The 21,100-nt window shown below is 45.1% G+C and overlaps 1 long non-coding RNA gene across 2 annotated transcripts in view; it reads left to right on the forward strand.

Moving 5' to 3' along the window:
* Nucleotides 1-21,100, forward strand: part of LOC121080361 — a 77,344-nt gene that overhangs the window by 32,229 nt on the left and 24,015 nt on the right. For both annotated transcript variants that reach the window (XR_005825340.1, XR_005825341.1), the window contains exon 2: nt 16,272-16,371. This is a non-coding gene — a long non-coding RNA (uncharacterized LOC121080361). The remainder of the gene's footprint in view (nt 1-16,271; nt 16,372-21,100) is intronic.

The following is a 21,100-nucleotide window of genomic DNA, read 5'->3' on the forward strand; positions in this document are numbered from 1 at the left end:
AATTTCCTGCTTAATATCAAATGCTTGCAGGAAGGGACCACTTTTTAGGACTGTAACATAATCCTGGAACTGCAGCTCCTGATCACTTTTTTTTTTTTCCCTTGCAGTGTAGTTTGAAGTGTAATATTGGTACTTATTGCTTTCTGGTGCATGCTATCAAATGTATTCAGTAGAAGTGCATTTATGAAAATGCTCTTATCACAGGGACAGAAACCTGGAGGAAGACTCAGCTCTCCTGCTTCTTTGTTGAGCAGCTTCACCTCTTGATCTCAGTTTTCCCAAATATAAAATATCTGTGCAAAACCACTTTGAAAGATGAAAAGGAGGATAGAAAAGCTGAGACACTGGTAAAAGAACTTAGTGTCACTGCAGGGAACACAAAGTCATCTGTGCAGTGTGGTGACAGAGACAAAAAGGCAAACAAAAGTTCAGGGAGATGAAAATGCAGACAAAAAGCTGTGAAGCCATTCTAGATCAACAGTACATTGCCTGGGACGTTGCCTGTGTTTCTGATCACTCATCCTAAAAAGGATATTATGTAATCAGGAAGAGTTTGGGGGTCTGTAACAAGGAAGAAAGAGACAGTGAAAATACTGAGATTATTTCTTCTTGAAGAAGCAAATAGTAGGAGGCATGCTAGGAGGAGGAAAACAAACAAGGAGCTAGGGAAAAAAAAAAAAAAAAAAAAAAAAAAGAGAGAGAGAGAAAGGGTTAGATACCTGAACTCCTACTTCAGAACACAAGATTTTAAGAACTTGGTGAGACTGAAAGACACCAATCCCAAAGCTGAGTTAGCGGGGTGAGGGGGAGAGGCTGGGATATGAATCCATTCCTTACAGCTTATGGACCCACTGGCACAAGACACCAGTCAATGGATAAGGAGGATGCCCAAATCTACACCAGAGTAAAAATAAACAGTCTGAGAAGGAATAGATGTTCATGTTTCAGCATCTCTGGCAGCCCCTAATTACTGGAACTTAAAAGGGAATTTTCCCAAGCACCAGGTCATCCCAAAAGAGATTTCTTACCTTGTTTGGGTGAATGAATGGAGGGCTTTGGTAAGATCTAGGTAAAAGATCAGGGCTGCTGCTCTGGTTTGTTATAATAGTTCCTTTGCTCTTACTTCAATGAGTCCTCCTGCTCTCCCAGCTCTCGGTGGAGAACAGCTGTACTGGCAGTGGGATGACACTGGCAAGGAACCCGGCAGTTGCAAACAGGGTTGCAAGACATGCCAGTGCACCAGGAGAGAAGGATAGGCCTACCACTACAGAAAGACATGGCAGAGCCACACACAAGATGAAAAAAGGCATAAACCCAAAATTCCCTCTGATGACCAAGTCAGTCATTTTGTGGGCTGCTCCATGGCATTTGGCATGACAGATAGTGTCTGAGCACTTCACAAAGTCCTTGTTCATCTCTGTAGTGTTCCTGCTAGGTCAGGGGATGGATTAGACAGCGTCACCAGATTCCCTCCAGCCCTTTCAGAATCCCTTCCCTCTCCCTCATTATCTTGTGGCTGGATAGATGAGGGCTTGAGACAGAGACTGATTAAAGCCAAAATATCATTTGGGGGTTTCAGTGTAATGTACATATCACCTGATGTTTTTTTCCCCCCCCCCCCCCCCCAATTTGTAGCTTTTCACTTACTCAAAGCACAGCTCCTGCTCACTTTGGTAGCATTTGTAAGCACTCAACATATCATGCTCCAGAGCTGTGATCCAGGAGCCCAGCAAAGGAGGGAGACCTTATTAGCGACCCTTTGTGGGAAATCTGGTTTTAGAGACTTGGCACGTTTCACATAAGAGTGTAAAGGTCTCAGTTCTCGGGGACAGTCCCACATTGTATAACCACAAGACAAGATCATCTTTACTCCTGTGCACTATGCTCCCCTGTTCCCTACGTGACTTGCAACTTCTGCAAGAAATCACGTACTTGGTCTTCTGTTCCTTCATTGCATAACCCCGATTCATATCCAGCACAGGTCCATGCTGGCCCCTGAATTACCAAGAAAAAGGGTTTACATGAGTATATCATTAAAGACTGTTTTGTAGCACATAGATTGAAGGGGCTCAAATTAGGCTGCAGTAGCTGTATTTGAGAGCTTGGCAAACCAGCCCTACTGTTTTTTTACTAATGTCAGTTCCCTGCAGTTTTAACAGAGGGAAACTGACTATAAAGAAACCCCAGCATGGCCTGGCACAGCAGCATCAGCATGGTTCAGGAGCACACAAACTCTGTGCCACCAGGCTTAGCTACGTTCAGGCACACAGAGAGGTTAGGTTCCTAAATCCCATTCATTGCAAGAAGGCTTCTGGAGCTTCACTCAAAAGTAGTCTGGGACCAGCTGTGGAAGTAACAGCAACAGTCAGTTATCTTTTGTGTGCACAAGCCCTGGAAGAGCAGAGATGCATTGTATCACAGATGTCTGACAGCTGTGTCCTCTAGTGCTTTTAACCCTGACTGCCTTTCACTCTCCCTGTCCCGTCTCTTCCTTGTCTTCTTGGATCTGTTCTTCTAGGACATCTCCTTCAGCCAATTCACACTTCCCCTCCTAGCTACCCATCCTAGTCCCGTTCTCCCCCATCCCCTTCTCCAGGCAGCCTCTAGTCCTCTGGCAGACCCTACCAATCTCCTGCCCTCAATCAGCCTCAGCCTTGAACTGCAGTTGCTGAGGAGGGAAGGCTCAGGGAGGTGAACAAAACCTGTGTGTTACCAGCAACCCCACCCAACAAAAAAAAAGTGTATATATTTATTTTTTTCTTTATATCGGCTGAGGGAAATGTCCAGAGTGCAAAATTTCATCCCCAAATAGTAGATACTTGGCAATTGTAAAAACCTGTCAAAATGCAAAGATTTTGCACAGTCATGCATCAGCGAGCAAAGCAGGCAAACCCCTCCATGGCTTGCCAGCAGTCTGCCTTCCAGGGCAAGGCCTTCTGGAGTCCCAGCACAGGGCTCTTCGGGGCAGGTCCACATCTCCAGAGCAGAAGGAGCAGCAGCCCAGATGGAGCATAAAATAAAGGCCAAGAGCCAGCAAGCATGTGCTTGAGCCTGTCCCAGAGAGTACTGATGCTGCAGTCATCCTTTCATCTCCTTCACAGCTCAACCAGGGACCGGATTTGGCTTTTTGTGTGTGCAATGAGCCCCTCAACCTCTTGTGCCCACCTTGTGCAGGGCTTCCTCCACTGCTCCACAATCTGCTGTGGCTCTCTAAGAGGGCCAGATAACTTGATTTCAGCTGATAAAGGGGCTGCCTTCAAAGGAGAAGGGAGGCAGAAGCCATCTGGTCTGGCCTGATATCTCTTTCCAGTACTGTCAACAGGAGGCTGAGGATACGAGCTGGAGCCAGATGGAGACCAGCTCTATCACAGGTGTCATGGTTTAACCCCAGCCAGCAACCAAGTACCATACAGCCACTCACTCCCTCCCCCATTCACCCAGAGGGATTGGGGGGGGGGGGGGAATTGGTGTCACAGCACTATCAAAACTAGCCAGCTGCAACAAGGCTTTACCATCCCATACCAGGTTAACTTCAATAAGTAGTTCCCTGCACCTCGACCCACCCCCAGCACAAGCACCAATCCCCCACAAGGTTTCAAAAGTTCATCTACTGTCCACACTTTCTTCTTCATCCTCTTCAGCACAGGCCACCCTACTTCCTGCCTCTCCTGTATCCAAGAGATTCTCTCTCTCCCTCCCTCTGCTTCTTCCCAGGTCTCCTCTTTATCTGGAGCTCCTCTTCCATACCCCCTTAGAGCTACTTAACTACTTAGCGGGGAACCAGCCCACTGCTGCACATTATCCACATCAGCCAACCCGCTGCCCCTGAAGCCAGCCACAGCTGTATATTATCACTGTTAATTAACCTGCCTTCATTCCTCTATAATTCCTCTACATATTGGAAGGAATGTAAACACTTGAGGGTTAAGATAAGAACATTTAATAATTGAAACAGAATAAAAATGCAAGAACATTAATGACAATAACAGTTATAATAAGGGGGGGACGGATGACAGCAGACAAATAAAATCCAAGGGAAAGGAAGAAGAAAACAAGTGATGCACAATACAACCGCTCACCCACCTGCTGAACCGATGCCCAGCAGTCCCTGAGCAACAATTGGCAGGCACGGCAACCCTCCCCCAAGCTTATATGCCCAAGGCATGAACCGTCCAATGGTATGGAACACCTCTTTGGCTGGTTCAGGTCAGCTGACCTGGCCTGTGTCCCCTTCCACTTCCTTGTGCCCCTCAGCCGCCTTGCTGGCAAGGCCTCTGAGAAACTGAACAGTCCTTGACTTAGTTAAACATTACCCAGCAACAAACTTAAAAACATCAGTGTGCTATCAACATTGTTCTCATATCAGAGCCAAAACGCAGTGCTGTACTAGCTACTAAGAAGAAAATTAACCTCCATTCTCAGCTGAAAACCAGAACAGCAGAGAACACGGATGGGAAACAAATTCTCCTTTAAAAGTTCTCCTTGTGCTGTATAATAGTGTCTGTTTGCCTTTTTTCAAACAGCTTCTGCCAAGCCCAGTTTACCTCAATATATTAAGGTATGCTCTGGTCTTTGATCAGTCTGCATGTGCTATGTGAAAGATAACAGTGTAAAATATCTTCAGATGCTCATGAGGGACAGCCGGGAATGTGGCTGGCATTTTGTGTCGCTGCTGACTTTAAGCTCAACGTGGTAAAACCACTAACCATGCCTTAATTATTCCCATCCGCATCATCAGGCAGTGTTGTGGCTGTCTGACACCTTGCTGAGCTGAGCCACCCAGCAGGTGGTGGCATGGGGCTGGCAGGCTCTCTAGGCCCTTTGCAGTGCATAAAACTGCAGTGCTACAACTGAGGGAACTGGGAGCAAGCCTTTGCAAATAGGGGAGAAGATGAGAACTGCTACTTCTGGGAATAAAAAATAGTTTTTTCTTTAAGAACCTCAGTTTTGCACTCTTTTTTTTTTTTTACACGATTGGGAGGGGAAGAAGTGTCCCTGCCCTTCGGAGGACAGAATAATTTATAAGCCACATTTATAAAAATTGGTAATTTCCCATTGTTCAGCTTCTGTGCCTTCATCTCAACTTCCCTGATTAGTCACATAATGAGGATATTTCAAATACAAATGTGTCAAGGGAGAATGGGAGCCACACAGTGCTTAATCAGAGGAGAAATCTGTATTCCCCTGAATGCTAATTAGTCATGGAGACACAGATGTGGGGGATGGGGGCAATGTGAGCTCTTATTTTAGAAGCTGAAATGATTTGTGCCTTCCACAATTTCTCGTGCAGGGTTGGAAAGCCGCACCAAGGTAGAGAGCAACTTGAGATCTTTGCATCCCTGCCTCTCAGACATGTTTGCTGTGCTGCTGCTCCTGCTGCTGTTTGCAGGGTTATTTTCTGTCACAAGCTTGGCTGAACAGAAACTCTCTCCTTATAAATATGGAAATCTGATGACTGAGCTCTCCATGTCTTGGGACAAGTTCAAAGCATTGTGCTAAAGAGAAAAGGGCTGCTGAGCACTCATCTTGGCAGCTTTGTTTACTAGTGGAGAAAATCAGTAGGTTTTAATGCTGGGATCCACCTTTGCAGGATGGGCAAGTGACTCTCAAAGCCATGCTCAGGGTAACAAGCTGATGACTTTGAACTGGTGTCCAGCCTGAGCGTGGCGAGGTGAGGACCAAGAGCGGTCCCTGCTTGCCTGGCGCTGCCTTCTCAAAAGCCATTGGTGTTGCCCACCAAAGTCCTGGCAGTACCCATCAGGCCTGGATTGTGGGGTCAGGAGGCAGTGCTAGGTGGGTACAAAAGCATGGGCTGAGTCCCCCTGCTCTGTCCCAGGCTAAACTGGTGTCCACTGCTGAGATCCCCACCTGTCTGCAGTGTGACAAATATGCTTGGTATGTGAGCCTTGGGCAGCTGCTCATCTTTTGGGTTTGGTTGGAAGAGTCTATGTTTTTAGATTTGGTAAAGAGCTTTGAATGCTTACTGTGTCGCGATGGAGGGAAGACACAGTCACTCAATATGATGATCAGCAGACTTCGTTTATTGGTCCCCTTACAGTCACCTTTTATGCCTTGTTATAATTAGCTCATACATATTACAAACAGTTAAGCTCATTATTGGTTAGTTGCCTAAATACCAAGGCCCGCCCCTAGTTTCTCTTCTGTAGTTATCTGTTCCCACCTGCAACATTCTGTTCCCACCAAAATCTTCCTGTTATTGTGTAACAAGAACAGCCAATAGACAGTGTATTTTTGCTTTACTTCAGATAAGCTGAGAGCGATGTGCATTTTTGTCCAAGCCAGCTGGACTATGTCTATGTGACCCTTTTCAGCTAGCCAGTTATCCACACTACTGGGCATCCATTATTATTCCTGAGAAATCTCTTGAAACCTCTGTCTGGAGCGGTGTCCCCCCCAGTGCTCCTTCAGGGCTTTGTTTGGATCCTGCTTTACAGCCTGTATCCTTTCCTTGGTTTTTCTTTGCAACCTCATTCCCTGGGGCCAGAGGTGGCTTTTATCTTGGACAAATGCACAGGTATTTGCTCTTCCCCTTAACATCCTCACTATTTGCATTTGTAGCATTCCCAGATCTTCAGCTTCCCTAGAAAGCGGAGTGCTGAGTCCTTGAGATTTCACGTGCTGTCTGACTTTAACTCTCCTGAGGTAGTTTTTGGCCAAAGTAGCTGAAGGGAGATGCAGTAATTCCCCTGCTGAAAGCCCTCACAAGATCCCTCCAAGCCCTTGCTTGTGAGTGCAGGCTGAGTAAACTTGTTCTGAACCCCGAGTATAAACTCAGCTTGTCTAGACAGAAAACAGCCTGCCCAGGGTGCCTTGGGTTGAAGGGTAAGAGGTCTGACAAATGCAAAGTAGGTGTGCCGATAGAGAGGGCAGCCCTGTGGTTTAGAAATTAAATCTAGAGGCTGAAAAATGTTCTACAGTCTTCACACATCTCATTTTCATTCCAGAAATATCTGACATCAAGCTGACACTTTGCAGGCGGCATTGTTGGTTGTGTGGGTCTTGCTGTTGACTTGAAACCTCAGTCAAAGAGCCTTCAGAGCTGGACACCCCCTGCCCTTAGAGAGAGGGGGGGATTTTACTACATGCAGGAGAAAAGCAGGATGAAGACATGATCAGTGGAGGAGTGAACAGGAGGAGCAATCAAACAGCTCAGAAGAGGATCTGAGGATTGGATTAAAAGTGCCAGGGGTATTCCAGGAGCAAAAAGCAAGACCTTGTTCATCTTACAATAAATAGGAGTTGAATGTATAAAAATCAGCAGCCTTTCTTAAAAAAAGAGTCCTAACTGCTAACTAGAAAAAGAACAAGTGGCCCCAGAGGTATGCTAGTAATAGCTGTGACATTGAACTACTGATTGGAGCCTTGGTCTGTTGAAAGGTATGGACGTGGGCTGTCCCAGCTTTTCCTTGCTATTGTTCTTACAGCCAGAGGCTCTGAAAGCTTAGCAATGTCAGATTTTAATCCATGCTGGATCCAGTCCATGGCCTATGAAAATGATTATTCGATCTCCAGGATGTTGGAGGGAACATTACATCACTGGAACAGGACTCCCCCTACTCATTTGTACTGTGCAGGGATATTTTGTCATAATATATAATCTCTGCAGTACTTTCCAGAACCAGCCAATATTTTTAGTGTTTTCCCTCAGGCAAGCCTTTGATCTCATCTTTTATGTACAGCTGGAATAGCCTAGCTGTGTGTGGAGAGGATCCGTAAACTATTCTGTATATGCCCATGACTCTGGCATTTCAGGAGTGATGGCACACACTTGTCTTGCACTTTTCCTAGCCAGTTTCTTTGGGTGTTGGGGTTGTCCATGGGAAGGACTCTGCCATGTGGGAGAGTCTCTGCCTTGTCTTAATTTCAGGCAGAAAACTCAACTCTCTTTGAAAACAGACTTTTCCTCTGTGTGATGCTCCTTTAAAGCTCTGAAGGAGTAAAGATAGGACATACCTTTGAAAGAAGCTCTAAACACCTAACCCACAAGTATGAATTCAGATGCTACAAGATCCTGCTGTGGTCCCTTATGAAGAGCACCAGGGCTGTGCAGAGCACTGCAATTTTTCTATAGGATGCAGCTACAGCATGTAGCCAAGAGCCTAGGCTCCTGTTCCTGCCTCTATACTCCAAACACACCATGACCTTGGCTGTGACACGTGTCTCAATTTTTAATAATTTTGAGGATATCCTCACTCATGAATTGAGGTTTAAAGAGCAGTTGTAGAGTTGTTTGGGGTTTTTTGAGATCCTGGTTTGGCCAGATGCCAGTCGCCTAAACTGACTCATACAACACCTACCAAGGAATTTGTGATGCTTTATTGCCTTAAATACTCATATGTCTCATGTCTGCACCTCAGAGATATGTGTACAAAAGGAAAGGTGTAATGCCCTCGTGATATATATATATCCTTTACAAGGAAGGAAATGTTTTGGTATTGTAGCATCCTGAAAACATACCTCAGTTAATAGCTGGTTTTAAATAGTTATTGCATGCCAGCTGCTTGGCAAGTACTGCAAGCAGTGGGAAGCGCAGTGTGGCATTTCTCTAACTTGCAATGTTAATGATCCAATTTAAGTTTTGTAAAGTTAGCACAAAATACCAAACCTATAAACACATGTGATAATAGTGGTGGCTGGTGCTTATATGCATGAGAAGAGCCTGAAGGGAAATATGACGTTAAATATACTCTATCATGATTGAAAGGAAAGGACCAGGGGCTGCTTGTACTGCTGGTTTCTCAGAGGGAAATCTTAACAGAAATCATGTAATTACTCCCATTTTTCTTCCTTGTCTCCCTCAGTTTGCTTTCCCAAAGTATTTGGTCTACTTAGTGAGTTGGTGCTTCCTCTGTTACTGTAGACTCCCAGGATTAGTCATACATCACTCATCTAAAAAAAAGGGACTTTCTTCCCTGTGCTGCAAATGTCATTTTTTATTAGGAAAACAGACCTCTGAAATGTCTTGTTCCCTTTCCGCAGCTTATACCTTTCTGTTTGCTTCATTTTGTTCAGCGTGAATGTGACAGTCGGGCAGACCCTTCACAGCTGGGGCCTTCAAGGGAGTGTTTCAGTGCAAGCACTGTGGCATGTGAAGGCAGACTGGTACTTCTGCCCCCATTTGAAACAAAGCAAAGATCCAAATTCCTCATTATCTGCCAGTGAGTTGAGCTACACCAACTGCAGGTATACACAGTAGAAAGTCATCTTGGTGCAGTTCTGGTTCAATTTAATTAATAAGACTTGAGAGTTTAATCATGCAGCATATTAACACTGCTGGCTTTTGAATTGCTGAAAAAATGGCTTCAAATACTGGTTTGTCTTACAATTATAAAATGACTTGGGTTTAAAATCTGGGTCCTGTAGTGGATATTGCAGGCCTAATTTGTTATTGTTAAATAAGATCTTTTCAGCATTTGCTCAGAAAAGAAAACCAGCAATGTTGTAAGTGGTGCATTGGCAGAACTAGTAGAAAGTCAATAAACAGTTGCTGTTTATTGCTTTTTTGAAACTGAGTCAGTAGCTATCAGACTGTATTTCAGTGCATCGGTTGCCTGTGTCACCCAAAGTGCCATTTATTTTCACTTTGGTATGGGGTGACGATGCTGAGATGAGTGATTAGTGCTTTGGATCCCAGCAGTTTGCACATGTTGATGAAAAGTGCTGACCACATCTTCCTGGGGAGCCTTCTGCTCTGGTCACCATATGATTCTGGAGTTCCTTCAACATGTGAGACCTAGAAAAAAGATGTTTTTCTTCAGCTCACCCAGAGAAGGCCAGCCATGGTCCTTGGAAGTGGGTAGAGGAGTTTGGAGAACCTCTCGTTCCTGGGATAAACTGGTGTTCTGCCTAAATGAGTCTGGCTTAGAAGCAGGCTCCTCTTCTTATTAAGACAGATGGAGAGAGTGACCTAAAGCGATCAGGGATCTTATCAGCTCTCACCAAATTCAGATCAGCTCTGTTGACTTTCTGTGTGACAAATCAGTTTCTAACCCAGGCTTAAAATCCTCCAGCAACACCAATTCCATAACTTCATCAGGCTAACGTGCAGCTCCTTAGCCTTACCTCTACAGTTTTCCCTGCTGTTTCCTTGCAACCCTGCTGCAGTTTAACGGTAATAATTTCTTGTTCTGGTGATCAGAAACATAGGGGGAAAAAATTACTCCCTTTTTCTCTCTGGCAGCCCTTTCTCTATCTGAAGACAGCTATTATATCCCTCCTTAGTCTTCCCCTTTCTTCTCTGAACACCCCATTCTTCCAGTGTTCCTGGATGGTTGTAGCTTCTAGCTTTTATCTATAGGACTGCTAAGGGGATTAGATCTTCCTTGATATAATGGGCTCCAAAACTGAATGTTTAAGCTAGAGCTCAAGGGATGCAGAGAGCATGAGAGTCTTTTGTGAGGTTTGCAGGTTCCATTCCTGCCATACATGTGACACTTTCTCTTGCCAACATGCCATTACTAACCATTGTTCAGCTATAATGGTTAATGCTGTTTCTCACATAGATAGACAGACTATGCACATCTTGGTTCCAGTGGTTTTTTTTAAAGCCACTCTATGTTTATAGATATTTCATGTTTATATTGTAGTGGTACCTAGAGGCCACAGGGGTCTGTTGTCCAAAACACTGTAAGATTGTGTTTTTACATACCCACCTGTGCACATCAGAGTCCCCTCCCCAGAAGCCTACTGCCTACAGCTGCATTTCTCAGGATAACCTAGTGCAGTACAGCTTGAGGCAGAATGAATCTGCAGACAGCATATAATTTTCTGTTCCTAGGGCAGAGAGACTGAAGGCATAAAAATTTATTAGCAGGAGCAGTCTTCTAGCCCGAGAGTCTGGGATGAAAACATGGGAATGATAGAAACTTCCTGATGACCCAAATATACCCACCTGTATTTGGGGTACATGTAGTTTCTCACTTGTTCTTCTGCTCACTAAGTCAGTTTCTTGTGCTATCAAATTTTCAAATTCAATGTTTGATGTGGAAAAGAAGCAAAACACTTGGGCTTGTCCTTTCTCGTTAGTATTTATTTTCAGTGTGTGTGATCCACATGGGCCAGCTTCAGAAAGCAGGAGTCTGCTGGGCTGTGAACGCTCATTGTAGGCTGTCACACACATGTTGGTACCAAGACTTCCAGCATCTTTAAGTTAGGCAGAAGACAGCAAGGCACATCATTGGTTGGTACTGGAGAAAGACAAAGGTTAGCTGGATGATATTCGTGAGCAGTCCAGTTCATAATGATTCAGTTGATGATGATCAGACCAAAGCCTCTGAACTTTGGAGAGAAGTGGTGGGCTAAAGCCCTGTATAAATTGGGTCATTCCTTGAGATTGGAAGGGTAAGGGCAATCTTCCTCCTCTGCTTTATCAAAAAGCAGAGCTGCTTTAATGATCGTATTTCCCACAGACAGCAGAGTGGAGAACATTTGCTTAGGGCTGTAAACGTGACTGATTTTTTAGGATTGGGAAGGGTGGGCAGATAGAGACATCTCAGTTCCTAGCTATGTTTTTAAGGGGCAGCTGAAGGCCGCAGGAAACTGTGTGTGCCCATTCCTTTTTCATACCGCTGTGATAAGCAGGTCTTGGAAATTCTTGAAGTTTGTAGGAGATAACTTCTTGTCACAAGTACTCAGTGAGCCAACTAGGAAAGATGCCAAGTCTAGCTTGCTATTTGTGAATAGAGAAGGACTTGTGGGGGATGTGATGGTAGGTGGCTGTCTTGGCCACAGTGATCACGAAATGGTTGAGCTTAAAATTTTCAGGTGCAATGAGAAAAAAGGTCAGCAGGAGTTGCTACCCTGGATTTCAAGAGAGCAAACTTTAAGCTATTCAGGGAGCTATTTAGCAGAGTACCCCTGGGAATCTGCTTTTGAGGGCTTAGGGGTCCATGAGTACTGGTCAGTTTTTAAGAAACTACCTTTTAGAAGCACAGGAGCAGGCAATCCCATTAAGTCCTAAGTCAAGCAAGCGGGGCAGAAGACCAGCTTGTATGAACAGGGAACTCCTTGTGGAGCTCAAGAGGAAAAAGAAATTGTATGATCCTCTGGAAGCGAGGTCATGCTTCGCATGAAGAGTACAGAGCTGTGGCTCATATATGCAAGGAGAAGACACAAAAGGCCAAAGCTCAACTAGAGTTGAAACTGGTCAATGTTGTGTCAGATAACAAGAAAGTTTTTAAAGTATGTTAATAGCAAGAGGAGAGGTCTAAAGAAAACATTGGACCAATACTTGTTGCAGGTGGTCACCTGACTAATAGGGATGAATTAAAATCAGAGGCATTCAATTCTTTTTTTACCTCAGTCTTTAATAATACTGATAAGACCTTGGGCTGCCCGGTCTCCTGAATCGAAGGACCAAGACTGTGCGAACAGTGCCTTTCCATTTGTGGACACTGAAATTGTAAGGGACCAGCTGTATCAGCTGAATGTTCACAAGTCCATGGGGCCTGATGGGATTCATCCCAGAGTTCTGAAAGAGCTAGAGGATGTTACGGCAGGGCCCCTCTCGATCATCTACCAAAGGTCTTGAGAGTCTGGGGAGGTCCCTGCTGACTGGAAGCTAGCCACTGTTATTCCAATTTACAAAAAGGGCGTGAGAGAAGACCCAGGGAACTACAGACCTGTTAGTCTAACCTCAGTTCCTGGAAAAATTATGGAGAAGGTTATACTGAATACTATTGAAAGGCATTCGAAGGACAATGCAATCATCAGGCACAGTCAACATGGGTTCACAAAGGGAAAGTCCTGATTAATTAATATGATAACCTTCTACAATAAGGTCACCCACCTAGTGGATGAAGGGAAGATGGTGGATATAGGTTTTTTGGATTTTAGTAAGGCTTCTGATATTGACCCTCACAGCACCCTTCTGGACAGGTTGTCCAACTGTGGAATGAGCAGGTTCATGGTGCACTGGGTGAAGAACTGGCTGAAGGGCAGAGCTCAAAGGGTTGTAGTGAATGGGGCTACATCTGGCTGGTGACCATTGACCAGCAGTGTTCCTCAGGGTTCAATTCTAGGGCCAGTTCCATTCAATATTTTTATCAATATTCTGGATGCAGAAGTTGAATGCACCCTTAGCAGGTTTGCTGAGGATATTAAACTGGGAGGTGCTGTTGACTCCCTTGAGGGACAAGAGGACTTGCACAGGATCTAGTTAGATTGGAGCATTGGGCTATGATTAATGGGATCACAGAGTCATAGAATGGTTGAGTTTGGAAGGGATCTCTGGAGATCATCTAGTCCAACCCCCCATGCTAAAGCAGGTTCACCAGAGCAGGTTGCACAGAATCATGTCCAGGCAGGTTTTGAATGTCTCCAGAGAAGGAGACTATAACCTCTCTGGGAAGCCTGTTCCAGTGGTCTGTCACCCTCAAGGTAAAGAAGTTCTTCCTCATATTCAGATGGAACTTCCTGTGTTGCAGTTTGTACCTGTTGCCCCTTGTCCTGTTGCTAGACACCACTGAAAAGCATCTGCCCCCATCCTCTTGACACTCGCTGTTAAGATATTTGTAGACATTGATAAGATCCCCTCTCAGTTTTCTCTTCCCCAGGCTAAACAGGCCCAGCTCTCTCAGCCTTTCCTCATCAGCTAGATGCTCCAGTCCCCTCATCATCTTGGTAGCCCTCCACTGGACCCCCTCCAGTAGTTCCCTGTCTCTCTTGAAGTGGGGAGCCCAGAACTGGACACAGTACTCTAGATGCGGCCTCACCAGGGCAGAGCAGAGGAGGAGGATAACGTCCCTTGACCTGCTGGCTGCACTCCTCCTAATGCACCCCAGGATCCCATTGGCCTTCATGGCCACAAGGGCACACTGCTGGCTCATGGGCAACTTGTTGTCCACCAAAACTCCCAGGTCTTTCTCTGCAGAGCTGCCTTCCATCAGGTCAACCCCCAGCCTGTGCTGGTGCATGGGGTTGTTCCTCCTGAGGTGCAGGACCTTACACTTGCCTTTGTTGACCTTCATTAGGTTCCTCTCTGCCCAGCTCTCTAGCCTGTCCAGGTCTCGCTGAATGGCAGCACAGCCTTCTGGTGTATCAGACACTCCGCCCAGTTTTGTATCATCTGCAAACTCGCTGAGGGTGCACTCTGTCCCTTCATCCAGGTCAGTGATGAATAAGCTGAACAGGACTGGATGCAGGAATGACCCCTGGGGAACACCACTAGCTACAGGCCTCTAGCTAGACTCTGCACTGCTGATCACAATCCTCCAAGCTCTGCCATTCAGCCAGTTCTCAATCCACCTCACTGTCTGCTTATCTAGCGCACACTTCCTGAGCTTACCTATCAGGATGTTATGGGAGACAGTGTCAAAAGCCTTGCTGAGGTCAAGGTAGACTGTAGAGGAATTATAGAGAACTGTATGAAAAGTTTATTTGTAAAAAGTTTGTGATGGTTGGTAAAAACATGAGGTATGAAATGTTAAGAAGAAAAAGAAGGGGGAATTGTAGAAGAATGAAGCTGGGTTAATTAACATTGATAACATACAGCTGTGAGCTGGAGGGTTGGCTGATGTAGATAAGGTGCAGCTGTGGCTGGTTCTGTTAATTGGTTGGGCAGCCAATGAAGAGAGGGGAGAAAGAAGCAGAGAATACATACCCTGGGTGAGGAGAGATGAGAAGGTAGTAGCAGGGACTGGTATGAAGAGTATGCTGGTATGAGATGGTAAAAGACCTTGTTATAGCTGGCTAGTTTGGAGAGGGCTGTAACAGTAGACAACATCCACTGCTCTCCCTGCATATGCCCATCCAGTCATTCCATCATAGAAGGCTATCAGGTTGGTCAGGCATGATTTCCCCTTGGTGAATCCATGCTGACTGTTCCTGATGACCTTCTTTTCCTCCACATGTTTAGAGATGATTCATGGATCATCTCTTGGTGTGGACTGGTGGTGTTATGGGTTCTGCTGGTGTGTCCTTCATCATCCCCACCTCCAGTGGCAGGGGTGCAGTCTCCACCAGTTGCCAGGCCTCCTCTGTAGTTAGTAGGGGGAAAAGGAAGACACGTCTCCAGGGATGTTTTCATCTCCTTTTAAGATGAGTGTCTAAGACAGGATGGAATGAATCACTCTTTGAAAATTATCTTTTTCTTTTCTGGTGGTCTAGGAAGCCTTTTCTATTTGTTTGGTCTAGAGTCCAGCTTTGAGATTACTCTAGCAAAGTCCTCTGGTCCAGGACCAGAGTCCAGATCCTCAAAGGCACCTCAGAACATTTCTCCTCTCCTGTTGTTCATGCAAGTTGGCCAGGCCCTTTCCCTGACACGTGAACTGCTGGCTGTGGGCTCCTTCCATGTGGGAGCTCGTGTTCAAGTGCTGGACTGCACCAGCATAGGAGGTGGTATCTGGCCATTGCACCATGTCCTTTACCATAACGTGTCTACTTCTATACCTTCCTGCAGCCAGCAGGTTGGGGCTCCAAGGATTTGGTTGTGTTCAGTAGCACTACAAAGCATCCAGCTCTTGTCATGCTTTTTAAAAACAGCTGTATCCTGCCTTTTCTCAGACTGTCAGAGAAAAGGTTCTTGTCTGGGAAGCCTGGACCCAGGTGGTGGCCTGCCACTTTACCACCTTACACATGCCATATACCTGGATTAGCTGGTCTGCAAGTAGGTGTGATGGGGCAGATTCCATGTTTGGGGAGCTTTGATTTTTTGGGGAATTTCAGTGACAGTGAAAGGTGCTGTGCTGACAGATACTGAAATTAAATCTTTCCAGTTAGCCACAGAATAAATCCAGATTTGGAAGTAGTCTTCTTCATTCCTCTCCAAGAGGGACCAGAGATTGAATTCTCCTACTCATTCAGTCCTCATTTCTTCTGAGCTGGACTTTCACGCAGCTGGTCACGAGCTTTTTGGTTTTAATCATGAGGTTGACTGGTCCACTTGGAACTCAGCTGAAACTGTAAATGCGTTTTGTACAACACCCCAAAGAGTCATCGCATGAAAATGGTTTCAGACTACTGCCAGCCCAGGCTGAATTTGAACTGGTGACCCACCCTCCATATTATATTCCCAGTATTATCCATCATATAAGTTAAATGTTGAAATCTGGTATTTCCCGAGGTACTTTTAGCATACTAAATGTGCTTCCAAAGTTCTGTGTTTTGCCCCTAGGTTTCAGCCATTCAAAACACCAGCATGTTCTCTGTTCCCTCTGAATGCAGGTGGGAATGGACTCATCTAACAGACAGAAAAGAGACCGCATAGCTTCTAGTTAAACCATTCTGTTTTGTTTCATTTTCTTTCTTGACAGGATCCAACAGCTGCATCTATTTTGGACAGAGATTGTGATACGAGAGAGGGAGAGACTGTAGCCATGAACTATAAGCCGTCCCCACTTCAAGTGAAATTAGGTGAGTCTTTGCTGATGGAGATTGAAAAGGCTGAATCCAAGGACTGAAATATGGTGAGGTGCTCGTGGAATCATATGCAGATCTCCATGCATGTGGCTGAGCATGCCAGCTCAGTTCAGACAACTCACAGAGCAGTTTATCAGTGTGATTCTGCTGCTCAGGGAACTGACCTACAAACATGCAAGGACTCTTTATCTTGGGCTGTGGTAGAGGAAGGAAGCTATGCCTTGAAAAGAAGGCATAGTTTTTTAAACCTACAGATTTTTATCAAGCTAAGATCAAGGCTCAGCCAGAAAAAGAATTAAGATAATATAGAGGAACTGTATAAAGAAAAGACAGGATTACTGCAAACAAAAGGGAAAGGATCAGAGACTCGGACTACCAGAGAAAGATAGAGCTGTGTTACTGTGAGGTCAAGGGTTTGTAGGTTTGTAAAGGTTCACATAGAAATACTTGTGCTATTTCTGAGCAACGTTTTGAAGTTCTGGAAGCAGAATCATCATATTAGCACTATACTCTACTTCCTCACAAGGCTAACACAAGAGGACAGCAATCCACAATCCACACATGGCTGTCCTGCCTCCAAAACCTGAGCCACTGTTGTGCCACAAAGACTCAAGACCCTGACAAGGGATAGGTCAAAGGAATAGTGTGCATGTTGCTTAGAGCATGGATAAAAAAATGGGAATCTAAGTCTGGAAAATTTCCCATAGGAGCAGGAGGTAGTCCCCTGGTTGACCTTCACATCAGAACAAATGACATTGACAGGATGCTGCTGGAGCTAGTTGAGGTTGACCTGTTGGAGCAGGTCCAGTGGAGGGCCACAAAAATGATCAGAGGGATGGAACACATCTCCCATGAGGACAGGCTGAGATAGTTGGGGTTGTTCAGCCTGGAGAAGAGAAGTCTCTGGTGAGACCTTATTACAGCTTTTTAATACTTAAAGGGGGCTTATAACAAAGATGGGGACAGACTTTTTAGCAGGGCCTGTAGCAACAGGACAAGGGGTAATGATTTTAAACTAAAAGAGGGTAGATTCAGACTAGATAGAAGGAAGAAAGTTTTTTATGATGAGGGTGGTGAACCACTGGAACAAGTTGCCCAGAGAAGTTATAGATGCCCCATCCCTGGAAACATTCAAGGTCAGGTTGGACAGGGCTCTGAGCAACCTGATCTAGTTGAAGATGTCCCTGCTCATTGCAGGGGGATTGGACTAGATGACCTTTAAAGGTCCCTTCCAACCCAAACCACTCTACAATTCTATGCCATGCTGTGGAAGGCTCTGAAAGAAGTAAGTGCACAGATGTTCAGTGGAATAGCTCTGGCCCCTACCAAATGAGTGACAAACACAAACAGCAAACAGCTAAGGTTTGAAGAAGATTTGGGGAAGTTTGGTCATTGGTGTATGGTTATGAAGAGATATTCTCTGATAGATAGGTTTTATCCAAGGACCTGCAGTATTCCTGCAAACACTGCTGTTGGCGTCATTTATAAGAGGAACCTTAAACACCAGGAAAGGGCTGGGAAGCATTTGTGCAGTCTCAAGGCTCTGCCTGAGTATGTGGTAAATTGAATAATCAGACAAATCTGGTCATAGCAGTGCAGAAAGGAATGTCACAGAGTAGATCCATGGATGGCAAAGGAAAAGAAAGTGGTTGAATAGGCAATATCTTGCTGAAAGAGTGACTAGGGAGAAGAAGAAAGTTGGATATGCAAATGTTATGCAGCAAAGTGGAGGACCTTGAGCTACTGATACAGGATATGAGTGAGTGCATTGGGGTAGTAGATCTGTCCAGCAGTTGCAGTCATGAGCACTCTAAAACCAGCGACTGCTTTTCAGGAAAAGGCAGGGAGCAGCAATATATGTTAATGACAGCACAACTCTTACTAGTAAAAGATTATCACTGCTAGCATGCCATATGCCACCAGGATCCTTTTTCACTGCCAAGAGAGTTCTGTAATGTTATTAGAAAGATAATTACTACTGCAATAGTTGTTTTGGATAATTTAACATCAGGAATCAGGTTGGAAAGCAACTGATATTATTATTGGTAAGTCTGAGATATTCTTGCATTTCTAGGCAATAAAAATATCCTCCAGAGATTCACTAACATGACAGGAAATGGTACTATTTTAGACTTGGTTTTAGTAAGTCATGAGGACGTTACAAAAGACCTGATCATAGGAAATAATTTGGATTCAGGGATAACAAGTTCAATACATGCAAATTAAATGAAAAGGTAATTTGAGGTACATCTATAACAAAATTCAGTTTTATAAACTAAGTGCTTAAGCAAACCCAGTAGATTGAGAAGCCCAGGAACTCAAAACACATCAGGTAGTGTTGAAGGAGAAAGTATCAGAAGAAAGGAGATTGCTAACAGAGTTCTCCAACATCCATTTCATTTATATGTTCATTAATGACTTTGACACAAAAAGCAAGAATTGGCAAAGGAAATTTAATCACAACAGCAGTGATGAAGTTCCAATAAGAAGTCCAAGGGCAATCAAAAGAGACTTCAGGACTTTCAGACAACTAGTTAAGGAGTAAGGAGCACAAGTAGATTTTTCCTGTCCTTCCAGTTGCAGGGAATGATGTTGGAAGAAACACGAAGAGCCAGCTGATAAATACCTGACTCCGTGACTGGTGTCACCAGCAGAATTCGGGGGGTTTTGATCATGGGTCAGTCTACACAACACCAGGCCTGCTGGTGACATGGGGTACACCTGTGTCAAAGGGGGGAAAGGACTGTTGCGCAGGAGTTAGCAGGGCTCATTGAAAAAGCTTTAAACTAGATTTGAAGGGGGAAAGAGATAAAACCAGCCTCACTCACAGATAAGGGTGCGGGCACCACGACAATGTTTGAGGGACAGTGTGCTAGCAAGGTCCTTCAGTCTGTTCCACGATGGGCTGAGTACACTGGAGCACATTTGAGACATCTCTATACTAATGCACGCAGCACCTTAGCCATCTCAGTGGGGGTAGGGGATGGAGATCTGCGCAGCAGCAAAGATGCAAGGGTTGTTGATGCGTTAGAAACCATGGAAGCACCTTGAGAAGAGTCATAATAGGAATTAGGGATTCTCCCCCCAAAAAGGTGGCAGGATCAATAGCGCAACTGAAGTGCATCTACACCAATGCATGCAGCATGGGTGTTGTAGTTCAACCCTGGTTGGCAGCCAAGCACCATGCAGCCACTCGCTCACTCCCCCCACAGTGAGATGGGGGAGAGAATCGGAAGAGTCAAAGTGAGAAAACTTGTGGGCTGAGATAAAGACAGTTTAATAGGTAAAGCAAAAGCCACGCACACAAGGAAAGCAAAAGAAGGAATTAATTCACTACTTCCCATCGGCAGGCAGGTGTTCAGCCATCCCCAGGAAAGCAGGGCTCTCCCATGCGTAACGGTTACTTGGGAAGACAAATGCCATAATGCCAAATGTCCCTCCCCTTCCTTCTTCTTCCCCCAGTTTATATACTCAGCATGATGTCATGTGGTATGGAATATCTCTTTGGCTAGTTCAGGTCAGCTGTCCTGGCTGTGTCCCCTCCCAATTTCTTGTGCCCCTCCAGCCCTCTCGCTGGCAGGACCTGAGAAACTGAAAAGTCCTTGACTTAGTAAAAACATTACCCAGCAACAACTAAAAACATCAGTGTCCTATCAACATTGTTCTCCCACCAAATCCAAATCACATCACCGCACCAGCTACTAAGAAGAAAATTAACCCTATCCCAGCTGAAACCAGGACAATGGGCAACACATAAGAGGATTTGGAAGCCATTGTGCAGCTGGAAAACTATGATATAGTTGCAATCACAGAAACATGGTGGGATGACTAACACAACTGGAGTGCTGCAATGGATGGCTGTAAACTCTTCAGAAGGGATAGGCAAGGAAGGAGAGGCAGTGGGATACCTCTGTATGTTAGGGTGTGTTTTGATTGTCTATAGTTTGACAATGGTGATGATAGGTTGAGTGTTTATGGGTAAGAATCAGGGGAAGGGCTAACAAGGCAGATATCATGGTGGGAGTCTCTTATAGACCACCCAACCAGGATGAAATGACGGATGAAATATTCTATAAGCAGCTGGGAGAAGTCTCACAATTGCTAGCCCTTGTTCTCATGGGGGACATCAATTTACCAGATGTCTGCTGGAAATAAAACAGCAGAGAGGAAACAGTCTAGGAGGTTCCTGGAGTGTGTGAATGATAACTTCCTGACACAGTTGGTGAGGGAGCTTGGACAACACTGGACCTGTTGTTTGCAAACAGAGAAGGAGTTGTGGGTGATGTGATGGTTGGAGGCTGTCTTGGCATAGTGATCATGAAATAATAGATTTTTCGATTCTTGGAGAAGTAAGGAGACTGGTCAGCAGAACCGCTACCTTGGATTTCCAGAGGGCAGACTTTGGTCTGTTTAGGAGCCTGGCTGACAGAGTCCCTTGGGAGGCAGTCCTGAAAGGCAAAGGGATCCAGGAAGGCTGGGCTTTCTTCAAGAAGGAAATCTTAAAGGCACAGGAGCAGGCCATCCCCATGTGCTGAAAGATGAGCTGGTGGGGAAGAAGACCAGCCTGGCTCAACAGAGAGCTTTGGCTGGAACTCAGGAGAAAAAAAAAAAGAAAAAAAAAGAGAGTTTATGACCTTTGAAAGAAGGGGCAGGCAACCCAGGAAGACTACAAAGATGTCAGGAAGATATGGAGAGAAAAAATTAGAAGGGTCAAAGCCCAACA

This window comes from Falco naumanni, chromosome W, assembly GCF_017639655.2.
Source record: "Falco naumanni isolate bFalNau1 chromosome W, bFalNau1.pat, whole genome shotgun sequence".
Taxonomy (NCBI): domain Eukaryota; kingdom Metazoa; phylum Chordata; class Aves; order Falconiformes; family Falconidae; genus Falco; species Falco naumanni.